Source organism: Lissotriton vulgaris, chromosome 4_1, assembly GCF_964263255.1.
Source record: "Lissotriton vulgaris chromosome 4_1, aLisVul1.2, whole genome shotgun sequence".
In the NCBI taxonomy this organism is placed as follows: domain Eukaryota; kingdom Metazoa; phylum Chordata; class Amphibia; order Caudata; family Salamandridae; genus Lissotriton; species Lissotriton vulgaris.
This window is the reverse complement of record NC_141691.1, coordinates 796,677,423-796,697,636: the sequence shown is the minus strand read 5'-3', so window position 1 is coordinate 796,697,636 and position 20,214 is coordinate 796,677,423. Positions and strand designations below refer to the sequence as shown.

The following is a 20,214-nucleotide window of genomic DNA, read 5'->3' as shown; positions in this document are numbered from 1 at the left end:
ATTCACCTAATGAGTTTGAATGAGCTATATGGAAAACTTTACCTGTGAATCAATAACATTCATAAATAGGTGTCCGTTTGTATGCTAGCACATGTTACTTTACATTACTACAATTAAAAGCAGTACAGCCTTACTTTGTGCAATATTCTACTTTACTTAGGGTTGGCCTAATCATGTGAGGACCCAATGACAATATTTTCAGATAAGCATTTGTTCAAAGAGTGACAGGAAAGTGTGACCTCAAGACATATATGTGATCACATGACTTCAGAATTTCCAATAAAGAGCCAGATTTACAGTTCAGAAGATAGCTTAATCCATCACAAACTTGAAGGATATCCCATACGCCATATTACAAGTGCCATTGCAATACAGCGGACCTGATATCTGTCATGTTTGCGATGAAGTAACTCATCCGCCTAACTGTAAATCAGGCTCCATAACTCTTGAATTAAGAAAATCAAGGAAAACACAGCAATGCATGTGAAGTACCAGCACTTATGTCCAATCTACCCCTTCACCTAAAGCAGTTAATCTCTAGTAATAGTATGCCAAAAAACCACAGTTCGCAAAAATGTAATAGAGGCGGTGGAATGTGATGGTTAGTTCAGTTATTTGAATAGTGCTCAATTCCATGGCAGAATTAAAATTCTCTTTTTGTTCATATTTCAAGAGTTTTAATGTTTTTAAGCATATTTTTACCAACATGAATAGAGCTACTTCAATTACTGGCATCTTGATAAAATGTTACATATTGGAATGATTTACTTAAAGCAACGTTAGATAATCCGATTAAAATGCTACAAATATTATTTTAAATAAATTGAGGCATCAGAAAAGTAGCTAGCATTGCAAAATATATCCCTATTTGCGTAAAATTAGTATATTGACAGAGACAAAACAAAATACTTTGGAGAACAGAATTTGATAGTAACAGAACATGTTTTAGTTCTTTGTGGAGACAGAAATTCACCCAGGCAGCAAGTGTGCTCATTAACGAACTTCCCCTCAAAGCCACTGCTATTAATATAAATTACTAGCAGACTTACGTGATCTGACCCGTTCCAATATTAACCGAATGTGCACCCTTCCAGCTGCAGTAGACACTTAAAACATTCCCTAATCTCACACCACAAATGTCAAGCCATCAGAAACACCAAGTTCACGCCTTGAAGAGATTCAATTTAACTTAATTTAAGGAACCAGTATTTCACTCCATCTTTATGGCGGAACCATGAGGCATAATTAAATATGTAGGTCTTCTTTGATGTAAGCTGTAAACTAGGGCATTCTATGGGGTCTGTGGATAAATCTGTGAAGTCAGAATTTCTTATGTTATTTTGTGTGTACTTGTAAAATACACTTTCACCCACACAGATATCCTGGCGCTGAGCAGGAGTTTGTGCCTAGACCTGCCTATGATAGGTTGTTTAATTGAAAAGACAGGTCTTTAGCTGCTGGTGAAATTCTAAAACAGAGGAGGAGGCTCTGATGTGGAGTGGGAGGTTGTGCAAAGCTTTAGGAGTGATGAAAAAGAACGTATGTCCTCAGAACAAGGCAAGAGAGAGCTTCTAATTAAAACATTCCCATCCTTGTAAGACAAATAATCTATTTTTAAAGTATAAGAAAATCACCCACTAGTGGTATATAAAAACAAGCATTTGCAATGCAATAGGTCTCGCATTAGGAAAGTTTGAGCTATCGGTATTGTAAATGACAATTTTTTTTTATTAATGTGTTGGATTTGAAAATAGCGAAATTAATAGCTTTGTCATTGACAATGCCAATAGTTTTAACTTTCACAAATGTGACACCTATAGCATTTGTACTGCAATATGTGTTGTATTTACGTGACTTGGATGTATTGATATTACAAATAACAATGGCTTTTAATGTTTTTAAATAATTAATACATAAATGAAAGTTATTGTAATTTATAATGGTAATAGCTTAAACTTTTGTAAATGACTTTTGTGAATATTTTGTTCAGTGTATTTTATTGTGACGAAAATCCAAGAACGGAAGTGAAATATTAACATATTTTTGTGACATTTGTAATTAAGCTTGAAACATTAAGAGAAGATATTTGAACCAGTTGAAAGGATGCACAGATTGATGCTGTGGTGGTGCGATAGATAGATAGATAGAAGGAGGCCGAAAGATAGATAGCGGGAGGGTGATAGATAGAGGGAGGGCGAATGATAGATCAATAGATAGATAGATAGATAGAGTGAGGGCAATATATAGAGTGAGGGTGATAGATAGACAGATAGAGAGAGTGAGGGCGATCGATAGATAGATAGATAGAGTGATGGCGATAGAGTGAGTGATGGCGATAGAGTGAGTGAGGGCGATAGATAGAGTGAGTGAGAGCGATAGATAGAGTGAGTGAGAGCGATAGATAGACTGAGGGCTATAGATTGATAGAGTGAGGGCGATCGACAGATAGATAGAGTGATGGCGATAGAGTGAGTAATGGCGATAGAGTGAGTGAGAGCGATAGAGTGAGTGAGGGCGATAGAGTGAGTGAGGGCGATAGATAGAGTGAGTGAGGGCCATAGAGTGAGGGCGATAGATAGATAGATAGATAAAGTGAGGGCTATTGTTAGATTGATGGTTGTGTGTGTGGGGGGTGTTGTGTTTGTGTGGGGGGGTTGTGTGTGTGGGGGGTTGTGTGTGGGGGGGTGTTGTGTGTGGGGGTGTATGTGTGTGGGGGTGTATGTGTGTGGGGGTGTATGTGTGTGTGTGTGGTGGTGTGTGTGTGGGGGTGTTTCTGTAGGGTGGCTGTATGCGTGTGTGGGGTTGTGTGTGTGGGGTTGAGTGTGTGTGGGGGTGTTGTGTGTGGATGTGTGGGGTTGTGTGTGTGGGTGTGTGGGGGTTGTGCGTGTGTGGGGTTGTGTGTGGGGGGGGGTTGTGTGTGGGCAGCCATGCGGGGTGAAGTGAATGACCCGAGGGTAATTAGAGGCAGGGCAATGGGAGAAAGGACGTACACCAGAACAAATATTAAAGAGCGAGGTTCTCGATGGATCAGCGGGAAAAGCCCGGATGAAGTCCCCAACGTGGAAGGTCAGGAACCCGTCGGTGACCAATTTGAGCAGAAAGGCAGAAGAGTATACAGTGGCAATACTGGGAAGAGTAAAACGGGACTTAGGGCCAGGCAGGCAAACATGACAACGGTGTGCACGGTATACATGCACAGAAAGGAAATACAGATCCCCAAAGTGAAGAGGGAACGTTAGGTTGTTGTGACCCTCTGGAAAAGAATATATAAAGGGCAAAGCGCAAGAAAGTAAAAAGATGCAAGGCTAGAGGACACAAACAGATGTGGTGGATATATAAACGGCAAAGAGCAAGAAAGTAAAACAAGCTCTCGGCATTGCTGTGGCGGGGACGGGTTACATGAGGTAAAAGTGACAATTGTGAGCAAAAAATACAACAAGAGGTAGCAAACGGGGCCGGGCCTGGCTGGGGGAGTGCATTCCTTTGAAGTCTGAAGGGGGGGGGGGGGGAATCAGAGCGGCAACAGTCGCTTTGATGTTCTTGTCTTGTATTGCTTTGTGGGATGAGCAGGGTCAAGGCTGATTTGCATATGGATGGGTCCAACCTGGGGTGGCATAGTGAGCAAAAGAACTATGGATTAAAGCCAGATCGCTTGACTGGGGATGAGTTGTTGGAAAGTTTTAGCACACCGTCCATCATCTTGTTGTAGTTTTTGATAAGCCCACAAAAGGAATTTAACAATCAGACAGTTGCAGGGATCTAGCTAGATCGGAACAATCTGTCAGGGACACCAGTTCAGTCAAGGTAATAGGGGTGCTTGCTCTATTCAGGAACAAAGGCTTTCTAGAGAAAGGTTAGATATTAAACAAGAGAGTTCCTGAAGACTGCGAGGGAAGCAGGACAGAAGCAGGTTGTAACAGGCTTTGAATAGGGAACTGGATAACTGTAGGTGAAACTATGAAGGGGACAGATGTACAAAAAAAGTAAGGTGAAAGCAGGGAAACAATAGACAAACTATAATCAATGATAGGTTGTCTGCTTCTTGGAGGTCATCTCTCTGAAGGTAACAGAATCTTACCAGAAAGCAAGGAGCAAATTATTCTCCCAGAGATTTAGAGAAACACCCAGAATCTCCTATAGCGAAGGAGTGCAGAGTGGTTCCCTGTGCCAAAGACACAAGCCTTGGAGTGTAACTGGCACTCTTAGAAGCAATAAAAACTAATATGATCATATAAACACACAAGAAGACAAAAGAGATCAGCGGAAGGCACACATAAACAGGTAGGGTACTCAGGGAAAAAATCTCGACTGGAAAAAGGGTCAGACACAGGACTGGGATACACAAAACTGAATATGCTTAAAACCTGCATGCTAACTAGAAAAGGACAAAAATATGTCATCAGAAAAGGAACACAGTAATATAAGACAAGGAACCTGCATGTACAAGATAGGTCTGGATGTGTGCAGTCAGAACTAAAACTGTGGCACATACAGGAACAAAGAAGCAGGATTAACAAGAGAAAGGTAATCAAGACAATAACTAATCAGAATAATAACTTGGAATCAAACAATGAGAATAGAAATCAAAAGGCAAGCTGAGGTAATGTAGCAGGAACACTAGAGTTCAAGGGGGTTCAGCAGCAAGGTCAGTTGCGAGTCAATGTACTATAGGCTTACCAGGCAGAAATAGTAGGAGGCTCAGGGTAGACGCACAGGTGCAGGGAGAGAACCAGGTGTAAGGAAACCGAACCAGGTGTAAGGAAACCAACAATTAAAGGAAGGCAGACCTGGGACTTGGAAAGGGAAATACCAGGGAAACTAGCAGACACAAGACAGGACATGGGAAATCCAGGAATGGTGCACAGGTTGGGTCAAAGAGAGTGAGAAGTCCAGAAGGCAGGTATAAAGAGGTCATGGAGGAAATGAAATCCACAAATCAAGAGGGAGAATAGAGTAGCACCACTAGGACATGATCAGGACAGGGTCTGGAGACAGAAAGACTTCCAAGGACCATGATTCATCAGGAAGGTGGTATGAAAGCCTAGACTGGAATATGACATGCATCTGGGCATTCAAGGTGTAGAAGTGTATATAACAATATTCACAAATAAAGGCAGAATCCAGAGAGCCCCCGTGAGGACCACCTGGGGTCCAGATCGTAAAATCTTAACATAATCCCCAAACCCCAATATGGGCCAGCCTCGGGTGAACAAGAGAGAGTCCAAACAATGAAACAGGTCAATAAGCTTTCATAAGACAGAAAAACTGAGTGAAATTCTGTAAAGATATTTTGAGGTGGAACTCGAATGAGAGTGGTGGATGACCAGGGTACTTTTCTTTTCTAGTAGACAGATACTGGGAGTGTTTATAAAGGCTTGAGAAACCTTTCCCGGGGGAGCTTTTGCTTTCTTTAGAGCCACAGACTGATGTTTGAGTGACAGGAGGCTTGGCACACAGGGTGGTTCCTCAAAGTGTTTCACTCACTGGAGACGTATATTCCTGGTTCCTGGACTGGCCTTCGGAAAACTCACACGAGTCAGAGAGCATACCCTCTTGCTGTTCAGATTGTTTACAGAGGATGTCACAAGTGTCAGCGTGATCTTCTTAGTCTACAGTTTGTTCCCAAGAACTGTGTCAGACATTGTAGCAGTAACTTTCTATATACAGCGCTTCTCATTAGACAATTTCCCCTTAGAGGGTTTCCTGAGCAGTGGAATTGTCCACAAAAGATGATGCAGGAGTTTTTCTGTGATGGGGACAAGGTTATCTTCAGAAACAAAAGGCGCTTTGATTTCAGAAACTCAAACAGTCACACCTTCATGGTTAGAAGTCTTTTATGAATTTGCCAAAGGGCTGCAAGGCTTTGTCATAGTTCTAGAGTCTATATGATCAATACTGTCACTTGCTTATACTTGCATGGCAGAAACACACTCATTGGCATACTACTGGTGTCTTACTTGTAGCTTCCAGGTGATTTATGGACATGTAGTTTTTTTAATTGTAATAAAGGCTTTTGGCATATATTTGGTGATTTGATCACATTGATCATTTGCTAGACTCAGTTTCCAATAACACAACACTCAGCACATTACTAATCAATAGATCTTGAAGCAAACTGTAAGAAAATGTCTTGCTTTAAATAAGTCATGTTACTGTAGGGATACACTGACTATTGAGTTTATAACGACTTAAAGATTCTTTGTGGGAATAACTTTCAGCTGTGAGTGAAGTTATTTCTGTGCCAACGATGACCGTGTTGTTTGGTACAGCAGTAGACTGAATGTCACTCTTGGTCTCAGAGTTAGAGAGAAGCAAAGGAACAGAAAAAACATAATAGGATACTATAACTTCTTCAGGCTTGTACAGCTTAGAACATTAATGTCATTCAGCTCACATATAGAATTGGTTAAGGTGCTTACATTGTTATCATTAACCTGCTGAACTGGAGCAGAAGCAGAGATTAAGCCCATATCTAAAGGAAAGGCAATGGGAAGTTCAGAACTGGGCTGTGGCTCAGTGATTTCACGAAAACCGCTTCCAAGATTACATGTGGGACTGTAAAGGAGTACATAATTATGTGATATTTCAGTTTAGGAGCAATTGTGGCACTGGAGCAGAATACCAACTCAATAGCTGTATAGCTTTAACATGGTTCAAATAAAGCCTTTGTAACCTCCTGAGCATCTGGAAGGAAGTGTTTCAAATAAATCTTGAGCTCATTGGCATATTCTTTCTTAAGCTTTGCTCTCTGTTTTGAAGATTCATGCCCCCACTCAAGTGATCATTATTCTAGTTCAGAGACAGGCTGTCTGGTTCATTGAAAGAGAGCTGAGTCTTAGAGGAACCAAATCGTTTTGAAAGATTTAGGCAGTACAAACAGACACTCATCATATAAGTGCATTACTTCTCTCTTCAACACATGTAGTTCTTCTTGCACAGGCATCAATTCAGAGACTTTCTCTGAGGATGCAATTGACTTTTTAAAGACAGGATTATCTTTGGTCTGTACATTAGAAATGGTTGAATAAGTCCCAGGTGTCACTGAAATCTTATCTTTAGATTCAGGATGGCTCGGCCAAAAATCACAAAAGCGTTGAGATTCATTAGGATGGTAACCTAAAAAGCCGACTGTTTGTGATCAGCCAATACTGAACGGGCTATTTGGAAGCTGGTTCTTGGGGCCACTAGGAGTTAAGAAGGGCACAGTTACTAACTGGTGGAATTGAATTACCAGTTTGATGAGACGTCAATATATAGCGTGTCTGAGAAAAATTTGACCTGGCACAGGTTCCATGACTAGCAAACTTTCTAAAATTGTCTATTAACAGCACCACTTGTTTAATGACTATTTTGGCTTTCTGCTGCTAATAAGGTTTGCAGAACTATTTTTCCTCCTGTAGGTCACTAGCTGACATCAGGTCAGGGTTACAGATGGAATGAAAATCTAACATAGAGGGATCAGTCAATCACAGGGAATAATATTCAGCATGTAAAAGTCCATTTTATTTCATGAATTGGTCTCTTAAGTTACAGGAGTTTCTAGCAGGCTGTAAGAAAATGTGCTGCCTTGGCAATACACACCTGTCTACATACGTAGACTTTCTGGATCTGATGTGAGACACGAACAATTTGTAAAACAGCCTCATTTGCCCTGTCAGAGCATCCCTTTTTCAAATTCTCTACCACCTATCTATCTATTCTAAATTTTAATTTCAATTACCTCTCTATAGTTTCAGGAGGCTCTTCAGTCCTGAAGATGATCTGAAATCATAAAGATCAAAACGTCGTCGACCCACTCAAGGAAATATCCGCCCCCCCAATTCTTTTACCTTGTTGTTGTGTGACATTTCGTTCTTTCACTATGTTCACTTGTGTCACATTATGCACCTTGTCACTCATATGAGCACCTGAAACTTTTTTTATAACTGTTGAAAAAAGAACATAAAAGATTCTATTTGTACCTACACCTTTAGCTCCCCAGCGTGAATTGATTAAACGCTTTTCTTCCTTTAGGACCGTATCAGGCCACCTCTGAACCATTGTTTTTTAAAAATACTGTATCACCCCAGGTTCGCTTTATGGGGTACCCTTGTTCTCAAGATATTGGCCAGAACAGGGGCAGCTCCAGCTGCGCTGCATGTTGCACATTCGCTCGGCCAGGACTCCGCACATCTTCCCGTCTTCAAGCTGATTTCAATTCCCCCCCCTCCTTCCCCCACCCCGACGGCTATGCCCCTAAATCACCAATGGGGTTCAGTCCTCTTATAAGATGCCCCAGAGAAACCATCTCATTACCAGTCACTTGTGGCCGCTCTTTTGTTTTTCAAGGTAGCAAGCATTGCCCTTCGGAAACGTAATCCGCCGTCTTGATACTAAGGGAGGTTATGTTCAGCCTGCTGCTGCAGGGGCAACTCTAAGGTCACTCTGAGGAGCATTAGAGGCCCTGTCTTGTCAGGATCACTTAAGGATCGGGTCCTAAGGGCGGAGCTTCGGCAGCAGTGTTGTACTGCATCTCGTGTCTGGCCTCACCCCCTAAGTTGTTGAACTTGGATGTACTTATTTTGCAAGTGCGGTCCAATGTATGCTTATTTGTTCTTGGGGTCTTAAGACCTTTTATATTTTATTTGTATATGGTCTGGGCTCCAATCTCGATTTCTTCTTTTTTTCTTCCTTTTCAAAGTTTTAGGTTTGGTTGTACAAACGCAACAGGCATTCTAATGCCAAATCCTTTCAAACAAAAAAAAAAGTAAGGGATTTTCGCTTTGGTATGCGGAATTCCTGGCTTGGCAGTTGTTTGAGATGTCAATGCATTGCTTAAGGAACGGGTTTTAGAAGCTTCCTTGTATTCTTTTATAAGCATCAGCTTCTTTTATTGACTTTACAGGATTCATTCCATTCAGGTCATGCATTTCCTGGGTAGCCAGGATTATTCAGAAAGTCTACCATTTTCTTTCATCTCCTATTACAAAGATTTGTTGCATTAAATCATTGGTGTCCAGAAAAAAAAAATTCAGACGACAGAAAATATCAAGCATTGGCATAGCCAATAGGTCTCGCTTTTGGGACCTTATAAGTGTTTAGCCATGCAACAGTTGATGTTGTTGCACCAAGGATATTGTGCTGCATAACAAAATACTTATAAGGTCCCAAAGCTAGACCTATTGACCATGCCAATGCTTGTTGTATTCAGCTTGCAGTTGAAGCAGTGGGGCGACGCTCCTCCGCCTTTGAGGAGGAGCTACCGCTGGACGTAGGTATGATTCTGGCTACCAGACTTCGAGGTTAAACATGATCTTTTAGTGTTTAGGGAGGTGCAGCCTAGAAGTATATGGAGAGAAGATACATAGAGCCGAGTGTTCCAAACCTGATGCTACAAAAGTAACTCACAACATTTAAACAAAGAATGCACTGTAAACAAATGAATATCTATGAACTAATTGTATTCAAGTTACTTACCTGTAACTTTGGTTCCCCAGTATTGGTAACTTTCATAGATTCCCATGCTTTGTATCATTCCCAGTCGTCGGAATGGGTGCCTCGGTAGTATCACAACCATAGAAACAAAAGAGAAAAATAGGCCTAGGCCTCATCTCATTTTGTATCCTATCACCCTCTTTGTGTAAAAGAGACCAAACTTTTGTCAGGACCAATCAGAGCAGCCTCACCCCATAGAACCTTCCTGAGAGAGCTCAGAGCCTCAGATTTTCATAGCTGTTGTGCAAACCGCCACTATCTCTGTAAAAAGACTGAGCTTTTACCAGGGGAGGAGGGTGGGCGCATGGGAATCTATGAAAGTTACCAATACTGGGGAACCAAAGTTACAGGTAAGTAACTTGTTTTCTTGTCCCAGTATTGGAACTTTCATAGATTCCCATGCTCTGTATCAGAGTAGCTAGCAGTAAATCACCAAGACACATTTTGTAGATACATGGCATCACATAACCATACAGCAATACTTATAGCATAGCAAAACAAGAAACAAAATATGCTCACCAGGAAGGAGGGACTGTAGGGAAAGCTCACCTCTCAATGAAAAAGATTCCGCAGAACTGCTTGACCAACAGCTGTGTCGTCTCCTCCTGCAGACTCCAGGCAGTAGTGTTTCGTGAAGGTATGAGTACTGCTCCACGTTGCTGCCCTGCATATGTCCTTAATAGCGTCTCCAGAGAAAAGAGCCATGGACGATGCCACAGACCTTGTGAAATGTGCACAGACTTTTCTGTCCAGTGGCTTGCCCGCCTCCTGATGGCAGAATTGAATCGCACTTGAGATCCAGCGGGAAATGCCACTCTTTGCCAAAGGAAACCCCTTCCGTGGTGCGCTGTAGGACACAAACAATTGAGATGATTTTCGAAAGGGTCGTGTGCGTTCTAAGTAGAATTTCAAGCATCTTTGAACGTCCAAAGAATGTAATGTGCATTCCGCAGGCGTAGAAGGGCGCGGAAAGAAAGATTTTAAAATCAAAGGTTCATTCAAGTGGAACTCAGACGGCACCTTCGGAATAAATTTCGGATTGGTGCGAAGGATAAGCACATCTTTTTTGAATTGAAGGAATGGATGCACTATGGAGAGGGCTTGAAGCTCACCAACTCTTCTCACTGATGTTAGAGCCAAGAGGAGGGCAAGTTTCCAAGACAGGAATTTCAAGTTTGCCTTGTGCACCAGCTCAAACGGAGCTTTCATGAGTTGAGCCAGGACAAGATTGAGCTGCCAAACTGGCGGAGGAGGGCGAACAGGAGGATACATCCGAAACAAATATTTCAAGAATTGTTTAACAATCCTAGAGGACCATAAGGACGGGCCTGAAGAACTGCGCCGAAACCTCGATATGGCTGCAAGATGTACCTTCACAGACGAATGCGCCAACCCAGACTTAGCCAATGATAGTACATATGGCAAAAGTTGATGAGGCAGAGATTTGTACACCACAGGCAGAACCTCTTCCATTTCGCCTTGTAAGTTTTATTAGTGCTTGGTGCTCGAGCCTGGGACAACACTTCTCTACACTCCTTGGGGAGATTCAGATGACGGAACTCTCTGTGTTCAGGAGCCACGCTGTCAAGTGTAGCGATTTCGGATCCGGATGGAACACCTGCCCCTGATTCCTTGATAATAGGGATGGAATTGGTTGCAAGCGAATTGGATGATCCTGGGAGAGTAGAAGGAGTTCTGTGTACCAGAATTGCCGGGGCCACGCCGGTGAAATGAGAATCATCTTGCAAGCTTCCGCCTTCATCTGCCTGAGTACTCGTGGGATGAGGGGAATTGGCGGAAAAGCATAAAAGAATGCGCTGTACCAGGCAATCGAAAGGGCGTTCCCCGGAGATCCCGGATGGTGAGCTTTGCTTGCGTAAAACCGGCATTTGGTGTTCACCGGAGAGGCAAAGAGGTCGATGGTTGGTGTCCCCCAGACCGAGAACACACTCTCCAGAATGGACTGATTCAATTCCCATTCGTGATTCACCTCTGTCTGGCGACTCAGGGCATCCGCCGTGACATTGAGAGAACCTGCCCGGTGTTCGGCCTTCAAATTGATCCTGTGAAGAATTGCATAATCCCAGATTCTCTGAGCTTCTTTGGACAGAGTTTGCGACTTCGTTCCTCCTTGCTTGTTGATGTAGTGCATGGCCGTCGTATTGTCCGTCCGGACCAGCACTGTTTGATTTTGAACTCTGGGAAGGAAAGCCTGCAAAGCCACCCGAATGGCCGTCAGCTCCAAAAAATTTATATGGCACTGGCGCTGGTCTGGACTCCAGTGTCCGCTGACTTGAAGCTCTCGGAGCACTGCTGCCCAGCCTTCCAAAGAGGCATCTGTAGTCATGATCAGGGGGGATGGTGAAATCCTGAATGTCCGTCCTTCTGCGATATTGTCTTTTACTAGTTACCACTCGCATGCTGTTCTCATTTGTGGAGAAGTGTGGCTCAATGATTAGAGCGGCAGACCCTGATGCAGAGGTCTAGCCCGGGACCAGGGTTCAATTCCCCGCCTCGGCGGGTCTTGGGCTCAAAATTCCACGGACCTGATAATTCTCACCTCGGTGCCTATTCCAATCATGGAGTCCCACTCTGGGCAATAGCTTGCTTAATCTCCACAACGGCCCCCACAACGCTAAGGATGCCTGGCCTCCACCTTGGGGGTGCCCAGGACTGGATGCCTCACAGGGAAAGCCAGGATGGGTTCCACAGCGGTATTCGTACAAGCACCTTGAGACCCTTGCGGGTGAGTAGTGCGCTATACAAGTATCAATTTACAATTTGTGGCGTCACAAACACCTGGTCGTTGAATGATACCTCTGGTTGGCACATTTGTTTGTCTAGCTCTTCCTGCAGAGGACGCATTTGCAGCCTGCAATGCGGTATTAATGGTATGCAGGATGACATCGACCCGAGCAGGGACTTGTATTGTCGGACTGAAAGGCATTTCTTGTTGAGCACCTGGCGAGCCGAGACGATCAACTTTTGTTGACGTTCCTCCGAAGGACAAGCTGTGCATTCCGCCGAGTCCAAAATGGCCCCAAGGAACCTTGTGGATCTGGAGGGCTGCAGAACTGACTTGTGTTTGTTTAGCTGAAGGCCCAGGTGACTGAACAACTGGATGCAAGTTGAAACGGCTTAAGAAGTTTCCTTGAAAGATGGAGCCTTGACGAGACAGTCGTCCAAGTAAGGGAAAACCTCCAGGGATTGTTTTCGTAGAAAAGCTGCTACTGGTGCTAACACTTTGGTGAATACCCGTGGTGCAGACCGAAGGACAAACGGAAGCACCTTGAATTGGAAATGGCTCTTGCCCACTGTGAAGCGTAGAAATTGTCTGTGAGCTGGGTGTATCGGTATGTGGAAATAGGCATCTTGTAAATCCAGAGATGTCAAAAAGTCGCCTGGGTTCAAAAGAAGAAGAATATCTTGGAGAGTGACCATCCTGAAAGAGAGTTTGATGAGATAAGTGTTGAGCTCTCGTAGGTCTAGTATGGGGCGCCAAGTCTCTGCTGTCTTCCGAACCAGGAAGAACCTGGAATAAAAACCTCTGCCCCTCTGAGAGAGAGGTACCAGTTCTATTGCCCCCTTGATGAACAATTGGTGGGCTTTGAGGTGGAGCAGTCCCAGATGTTTTGTGCGGTTGGAGCCCGGAGCTCTTGTTGGAGGATGATCTTGGAATTCCAACGTATGGCCACTCTGAACAATATTCAGGACCCACTGGTCCGATGTTATACACTTTCAGCTGTTCAGACAAAAGGATATCCTGCCCCCCACTGATGTTACTGGGAGCGAAGGAACAGTAGGTAGAGCCAGGAGGCCGCTATTGCCTCTTGGCATTGTCGCGTCCCTGGCGGTTCTGACGCCCTCGCTGAGGATGGCGAGAGAAAGACGCGATTGTCCCTGCCGTTGATTCGAATATTGAGTCTTATAAGACTGCGAAGACTGTGAGGAATATCTCTGCTGGGTGTTGCCTCTATAAGAAGAGAAACCTCTGCCTCGGGCACCTCTAAATGGGACCTTACGATAGTTCAGTGATCCCAATGACTTCGCCGTGTCCGTATCCTTCTTTATACTTTGTAGGGCATCATCAACATGCTTAACAAAAAGCATCTCCCCATCAAATGGGAGGTCCAGGATTTTATTTTGGACCTCCTGACGAAACCATGTGGCTCTCAGCCAGCCCTGACGACGTAGCACTGCTGACCCTGCTAAGGCACGAAAAGCTGTGGAAGCTATATCCATAGCACAGTCGATTACTTCGGAGGAAGATTTTTCTCCCTCCATAAGGACTCTCCGGGCCTCTTCCCTCGCGGAGTCTGGCGGTTGTTCCACAAATGGCTCCACCTCACACCACATCTGGCGATCGTATCTGCCTAGAATGGCTATAGCATTTGCTGCTCGAACAAGCAAGCTGGCCATGGAAGAAAACCTCTTTCCCACGTTATCCAGGCGCCTACCGTCCTTGTCCGGAGGCGTAGTCAAAGGCGTTGATGGGTTTTTGGATTTGCTTTGAGCGGCCTGTGAGATCACTGAATCAGGCTTCGGCTGACCAAGAAGACAAGCTGGACTGCCCTCCGGAGCCTTATATTTCTTTTCCAGCCTGGGAAGAACCGGGATAACAGTGGCTGGATTTTGCATGATTTTTATCCCTTCATTCCACACATGCTCAATTATGGGAATGGATTTGACTGATTTTCTGTATTGTTCTTTGAAGTCATACAGGAAACATTCAGACTGTTCCCTTGTAATTGGTAGTCCAAACCTCTTTGACGCTCTCTCCATGAGGTTATGGAATCCCCTATATCGACTAGAGGGGAAACAGAAGTATCTCGACCAGTGGCGTCTGGATCTTGTAGTCCACTGTCACCGGGATCCAAGTCTGGGTCCTGCAATGGATCAGTCAATGGATCCACCTGTACTTCATCATCAGAAAAGGTATCCTGCTGAACGGTATTGGCGGGCTCGGAATTCGATGTCCGGGAAAGGACCGTTGGTATGATCACTAGTGGCGTGAGAGTTACCACTTGCGAAGGAGGCAGTACGACAACTGGTTGCGCTTGCGGAAACACCTGAGGTGGAGGTTGTGCAGGCTGCATTAAAGGTTCCGAAGGAAACCTGGTTCTATAGTCCTGCAGCATCATCTGTAGATCAGAGACCAGAGAGGCCCGCATGGCCACCATGTCCTGTCCTAAACCTGGTGGACGTCGTTCCTGAGGAACATAGTGATGCACCTGTTGATCACATGCATGCTCATAATATTCCTCCGTGTCAGTCTCTTGCAATTTCACATATAAATCTGAGGGACTGTAGGCATCCCCATAATGGCCTCCATCATCCTCCTCCTCATCCGACTCGTCATCCAGAAGCATTGTCGGTGGAAGCGACGAAACCCGTCTTGGAGACGTCATTTCCGGTGTCATTTTCAGATTTTGTAGAGGAAATTGCAGTTTTTGACCCGTCGACAACCTCGTCGACGGAGCCGTCGTCGACGGTGCAGCAGTCGTTGACGGTATCGTCGATGGAATCGTCGACGGCACAGTGGACCTCGTCGACGGAGTCTTGGACGTCGTCGACGGTATAATCGTCGACCGTTTCTTCGACGAACTCGTCGTCATCACCATCAGTGTCGTCGTCGAAGTAGTTGTTGTCGACGACGAGGCCGTCGACAGCACCTTACTGGAGATCATCATCATCGTCGACGAACCTGGTACCTTAAACGACGACGAAGTCGTCGACGTCGAAACCGCCACCGACGACGATCCCGTCGACGGAGCCAAGGAAACAGCTGACCTTTTCATAGAAGCAATCGTCGTCGACGTACCTGATGTTTTTGTCGTTGACGGACGCTGTTTTCTCTCAGGCACGGTCCCTGGATTGACTGTAGAGTATTTTTCACCAGTCTTTTCCTTTTTGGACGGAGGAGAAGTGATAGAAACCTCCTTTTTGTCCTTAGTGGCTGTAACTAATCCAGCAGCCTGTCCCTGCCTCTCCTTTTCACTTCCGTGAGGAGATTTAATGGGACTAGCCCTCTCAGACCTGTCAGAGATCTTATGAGGGGCCTTGATAGGGGGCTCGGCTGAAGAAGAAGAAGGAGACCTACCCCTCTTCTTGGATCTGTGAGAGGAAGCCAGAGATGTTGAATCCTCTTCATCTGATGAGAGCACCTCCTTCCGAGTCTTCATTTTCTGAAGCCAGATCAATAGCCGGCCCTCTCGGTCCCGAAGTGTTTTTGAAGAGAAGGTTCTACAAATCTTGCAGTCAGTGGCCTTGTGGTCCGGGTATAAGCAATAGATACAGTTTTCATGCTTATCTTCTACAAAAAGTCGCTTTTTCTCACAAGGACCTGAATAAGGCCTTCTTCTCCTTGTCAGACATGTCTTGATTGCAGTAGAAAAGTTGAAGAAATAACTAGTAAGAATGAGAAAACTGAGCAGAGCTCAGTGGAGACTCCCTAGCACAACGTGCGGTAGAAAAATCTGAGGCTCTGAGCTCTCTCAGGAAGGTTCTATGGGGTGAGGCTGCTCTGATTGGTCCTGACAAAAGTTTGGTCTCTTTTACACAAAGAGGGTGATAGGATACAAAATGAGATGAGGCCTAGGCCTGTTTTTCTCTTTTGTTTCTATGGTTGTGATACTACAGAGGCTCCCATTCCGACGACGGGGAATGATACAAAGCATGGGAATCTATGAAAGTTCCAATACTGGGGCAACTTTGTATAGCAATTAACAAGATAAAAGGCAACATGAAATTAACACTTATCTGAAGCACGAGCAGGAGTGAAAAAGGTTATGGAATGTACAAGAGGTATATATTGCCTTTAATATTAAGTTATAAAATTCTGTTTACTTCTATTGGTGCTAAGAAGAGTGCTAATAAAAGGGAAGACTCATAATATGAAGCTCTTGTCTAGTATCACATGTAAGATACTATTAGGGTGAACAGATGTAACGTGACGTATCATGTTCATTAATGCGCGTCCTTTCTTTCAAAAGGAGCATACATGAGGATTGAGGAGACTTAAGTGCAGTTGCACCCTAAAGAGTTTCAGAACAGAAACTGGTATCAGGTCAAGTTTGTAGGATGAACTGTATGAACTGTAGAAGGTCCAATGGGGATAAAAGGATGGGAGTCAAAGAGCACAACTTGGCTGTTGAAGACCAAGAGGGTGTAAGGTAGCTGAGATTGGACTAGAATACAGTTAGGAGAAAAGATATTAGTGAAAACAGGTAGAATGCAGGAGAGCAGTGCTAGATACAGGAAACTGGGCAAATAGGTTGGAACAGTGATAGGATATCACAGTTGTGAAGATGAGAGAAAGCACCAAACTCCCTTTTATCCGTAGGATTGCAGACTCACTGTTTTAAGACGTATTCCTGAAAGCGTGCCTAGGTTCTTCATGGATTGGCAGGAAATAAGGTGACTTGTGAAATAGAGACACTGATTTTACGAATGCTCTAGAAATTAAGAGCACTGTGTCTTTTGTGGTACTATCATCATTAAACGAGGCAATGCTCCCCTGCAACAAATTGTGAAGATATGTTGGCAGCCTCTATATGCGTGGAGTCCAAGCATTGCCCACTCCCCTTGATGATGAATCTTGCAGACATACACAAGCACCATTAAGAGGAACGTAATCTGAATCAGCACATTTACCTGATAATCCCTGCGTAAACAGCCGTGAAGGGAATGGCTTTCATCTTCCGACATTCCTGGTGACAACTAAGCCGTGAGAGGAACAGCAGAACGGGACAGCTGACATCAGGCCACGCCGTGCAGAAGACTTCAACTCCCAGCAGGCGCTGGGTGACGCTCGTCGTTCGCGTCACTGCAGCGCGTCAGGGCTGACAAAAACCGGGAGGCACTCCCGCACCGCGGGCGAAGCCCGGGCCAAGGGCGGGCCCATGGGTGCCCGTCAGGGGCTGATAGAGGCTGGGCCACCCCCTGAAATCTAGACCAAGATGAAAGCTGGCGGCACAAGATAAAGTGAGTAGTTCTATCTAATTGTACATCAGTGTTTATTTACCACCTATAAGTAAACAATTGGATTACCTTGTGACATTATTATGGCGAACAAACGTAAGCGGGCTGCCGGGACACTACATGATTTCATCATTAGGGCTGAGTCGCTACTCATGCACGAAATCGAACTGACAGAACGTCGCTTGTCTTTGGATCCTGCTACATTGCATTCGCGTTTATCGCTAGGAGGTCAGAACATTGACATTGCAGCACATGTAACACCTCATAAATGAATTCCAACTGATGCCTATATTGCTTCTCCGTCTCTAACACCGCTTTATCTTGAAGTTCCAGACTCAGCAGTCCCAGAAGCATCAGGCATTAATACCAGAGCACAGACAGCCGGCCCCAATAAGAATGGCAAAGCAAAATTACAACTAGTAAAAAGAAAGAGATTTGTAGGGGTTACTAAGTCTAAAAAAATCCAAAGGCTGCCCAACATTTAGCAATGCATCAGACTCAATGGCCACCCATATGGCCACAGTGGGCACACAGACTGATGTTACCACCAACCATGTTAGCGACGATAGCATCAAAGGAATTGAGGACGGTGTTGCTCCCTCTCTTGCCCTGAAGTCGATTGAAGTTGCTTTAATGGACATTAAGAATGTCATTGACACACAATTTAATCTACTGTGGGGGAAAATGGAATCGTTAACCTCTCAATTATCGAATTTCATAACCAGTAATGATAAACCTGTACAAAACATAGATAAGGATGGTATACCCACACCGCACATGAGTAACACATCTGGTCCTTTGTCACATCTTGGCTCTGCCCCTAACACAGATAGTACTACTTCACTTACAGATTACAGTAGTAGGAACGTATCTAATGGCCCAAACTCTCATAGGGATTATAGGGACTATAGGACGAGTCATGAGGTTGCTCCGGGGGACACTGTACAGGTACTAGGAAGAAGTAGTTTAGTCCCTAAAACCGTGAGCCTCCCCGTTAATGACATTGGTACTAGCGGGGGTTGTCTTAGTGGCACTAGAAGTGCTTCTGCTACCCAAATACTGATGTGCTAACTTTACCCCTGCCTCCTGTCCCTATGTGTTAGTGCTGGCTGGGGTCCCCGAATTAGTCGGGAATCAAAGGGAATCTTAGGCAGATCTCCGTAATAAGTCCGTAGATTGGCTCTGTAAACATAAGAGGTTCTCCTCCTCGAACATGAGCGATATCCTTAAGGCCAGAAGAGTAGGATGGGTTGGCCACTCAGGGAAAAACATAAACGGTGATTGTGTTGTCCTCAACTTTCGCAGACCACAGATGGTCCGACGATTATTGAGTAGTCTTGAGCAGCCCCCCTTAGCTAACACCAACATCAGTGCGCTCCCTTTGGGCTATGTTTATAAGCCATTCTTTGGTCTCCCAAGGGAAGTTGACACTTTACCTTTACCTTTATCTTTTTCAACTAATAGATTCTCTGCTTTATCTAGCCCAGATGCACAGGACTGACACCCTTGATGGTTCTTCAGTCGCCACCCCAACAAAATCAAGTAGACCTCGAAGCAACCATAGTAACCAATAATATTTATAATGAGGCATTGCCCATAACTAGAGGTAATGGCGGAGCAAACCTGAATATCCTTAGCTGGAACGTTGCGGGGTTACAGTCCAAACTTAAAGATCGAGAATGGCTACGTCTGGTTAGAGACACACGCCCTCCCCTCCGAGGACTACATTCTATTGGGAGACCTCAATTTTCACTTGGAAAAGAGCAATGACAGCAGCACCAACACCCTTCTGGACAATCTCGCCAACCTCGGACTCAAACAACTTGTCACTACCCCCACCCACAATGCAGGTCACACACTCGACCCTATCTTCACCTCCAGCAAACATGTCTCCTTCTGTCACACAACACCTCTCCATTGGACGGACCACAGCTGCGTTCACTTTATCTACAAGAAGACCACAACCCACAACCATCCTCAACCTACTATGCGAAGAAACTGGAACAAAATCACCATCGATCAGATCTCCTCATTGCTTCTTCAAAACCCCCCTGCCCACTCCTTAAACCCCGACCAAGCAGCCATTAACCTCACCCAATGGCTATCCAACAGCGCCAACATCCTAGCACGGTTGAAAAAACGTCAAATCAAACTAGGCAGCAAAAACGCCTCCTGGTTCAACGATGATCTTAAGAAATCGAAGAAACTCTGTCGCTCCCTCGAGAAGACCTGAAAAAAAGACCCAAACACCAGCACCAGGGACGCCTTCAAAAACGCCACCCGCATACACCACCAACTAATCCGGTCTGCCAAGAAAGCCGCATTCAAAGACCGACTAGATAACAACGCCCACAACAGCAAGGAATTATTCAACATCGTCAAAGAATTTACCAACCCATCAGCCAACTCCAACGACATCACCCCCTCCCAAGCCCTCTGCGACTCCCTAGCTTCCTTCTTCCACAACAAAATCGCAGACATCCACAACAGCTTCGACAACCGACCCGGAGACCAACCCACCCAACCTTCTGCAGGACCTTCACCCCCCTTGAACATCCTTAACGACTGGAACCCAATCTCCACTGAGGACACCATCCACCTGATGAACTCCATCCACTCAGGATCCCCAACTGACCCATGCCCTCACCACATCTTCAACAAAGCAGACTCCATCATAGCACCACACCTCCGAGATGTCATCAACTGCTCCCTCAACTCCGCCACCTTCCCGGAAAGCTGGAAACACGCAGAACTCAGCGC

The 20,214-nt window shown here is 44.9% G+C and overlaps 1 protein-coding gene across 3 annotated transcripts in view; it reads right to left on the bottom strand.

Moving 5' to 3' along the window:
* Nucleotides 1-20,214, bottom strand: part of C4_1H5orf22 (chromosome 4_1 C5orf22 homolog) — a 520,226-nt gene that overhangs the window by 242,603 nt on the left and 257,409 nt on the right. The window lies entirely within an intron of this gene.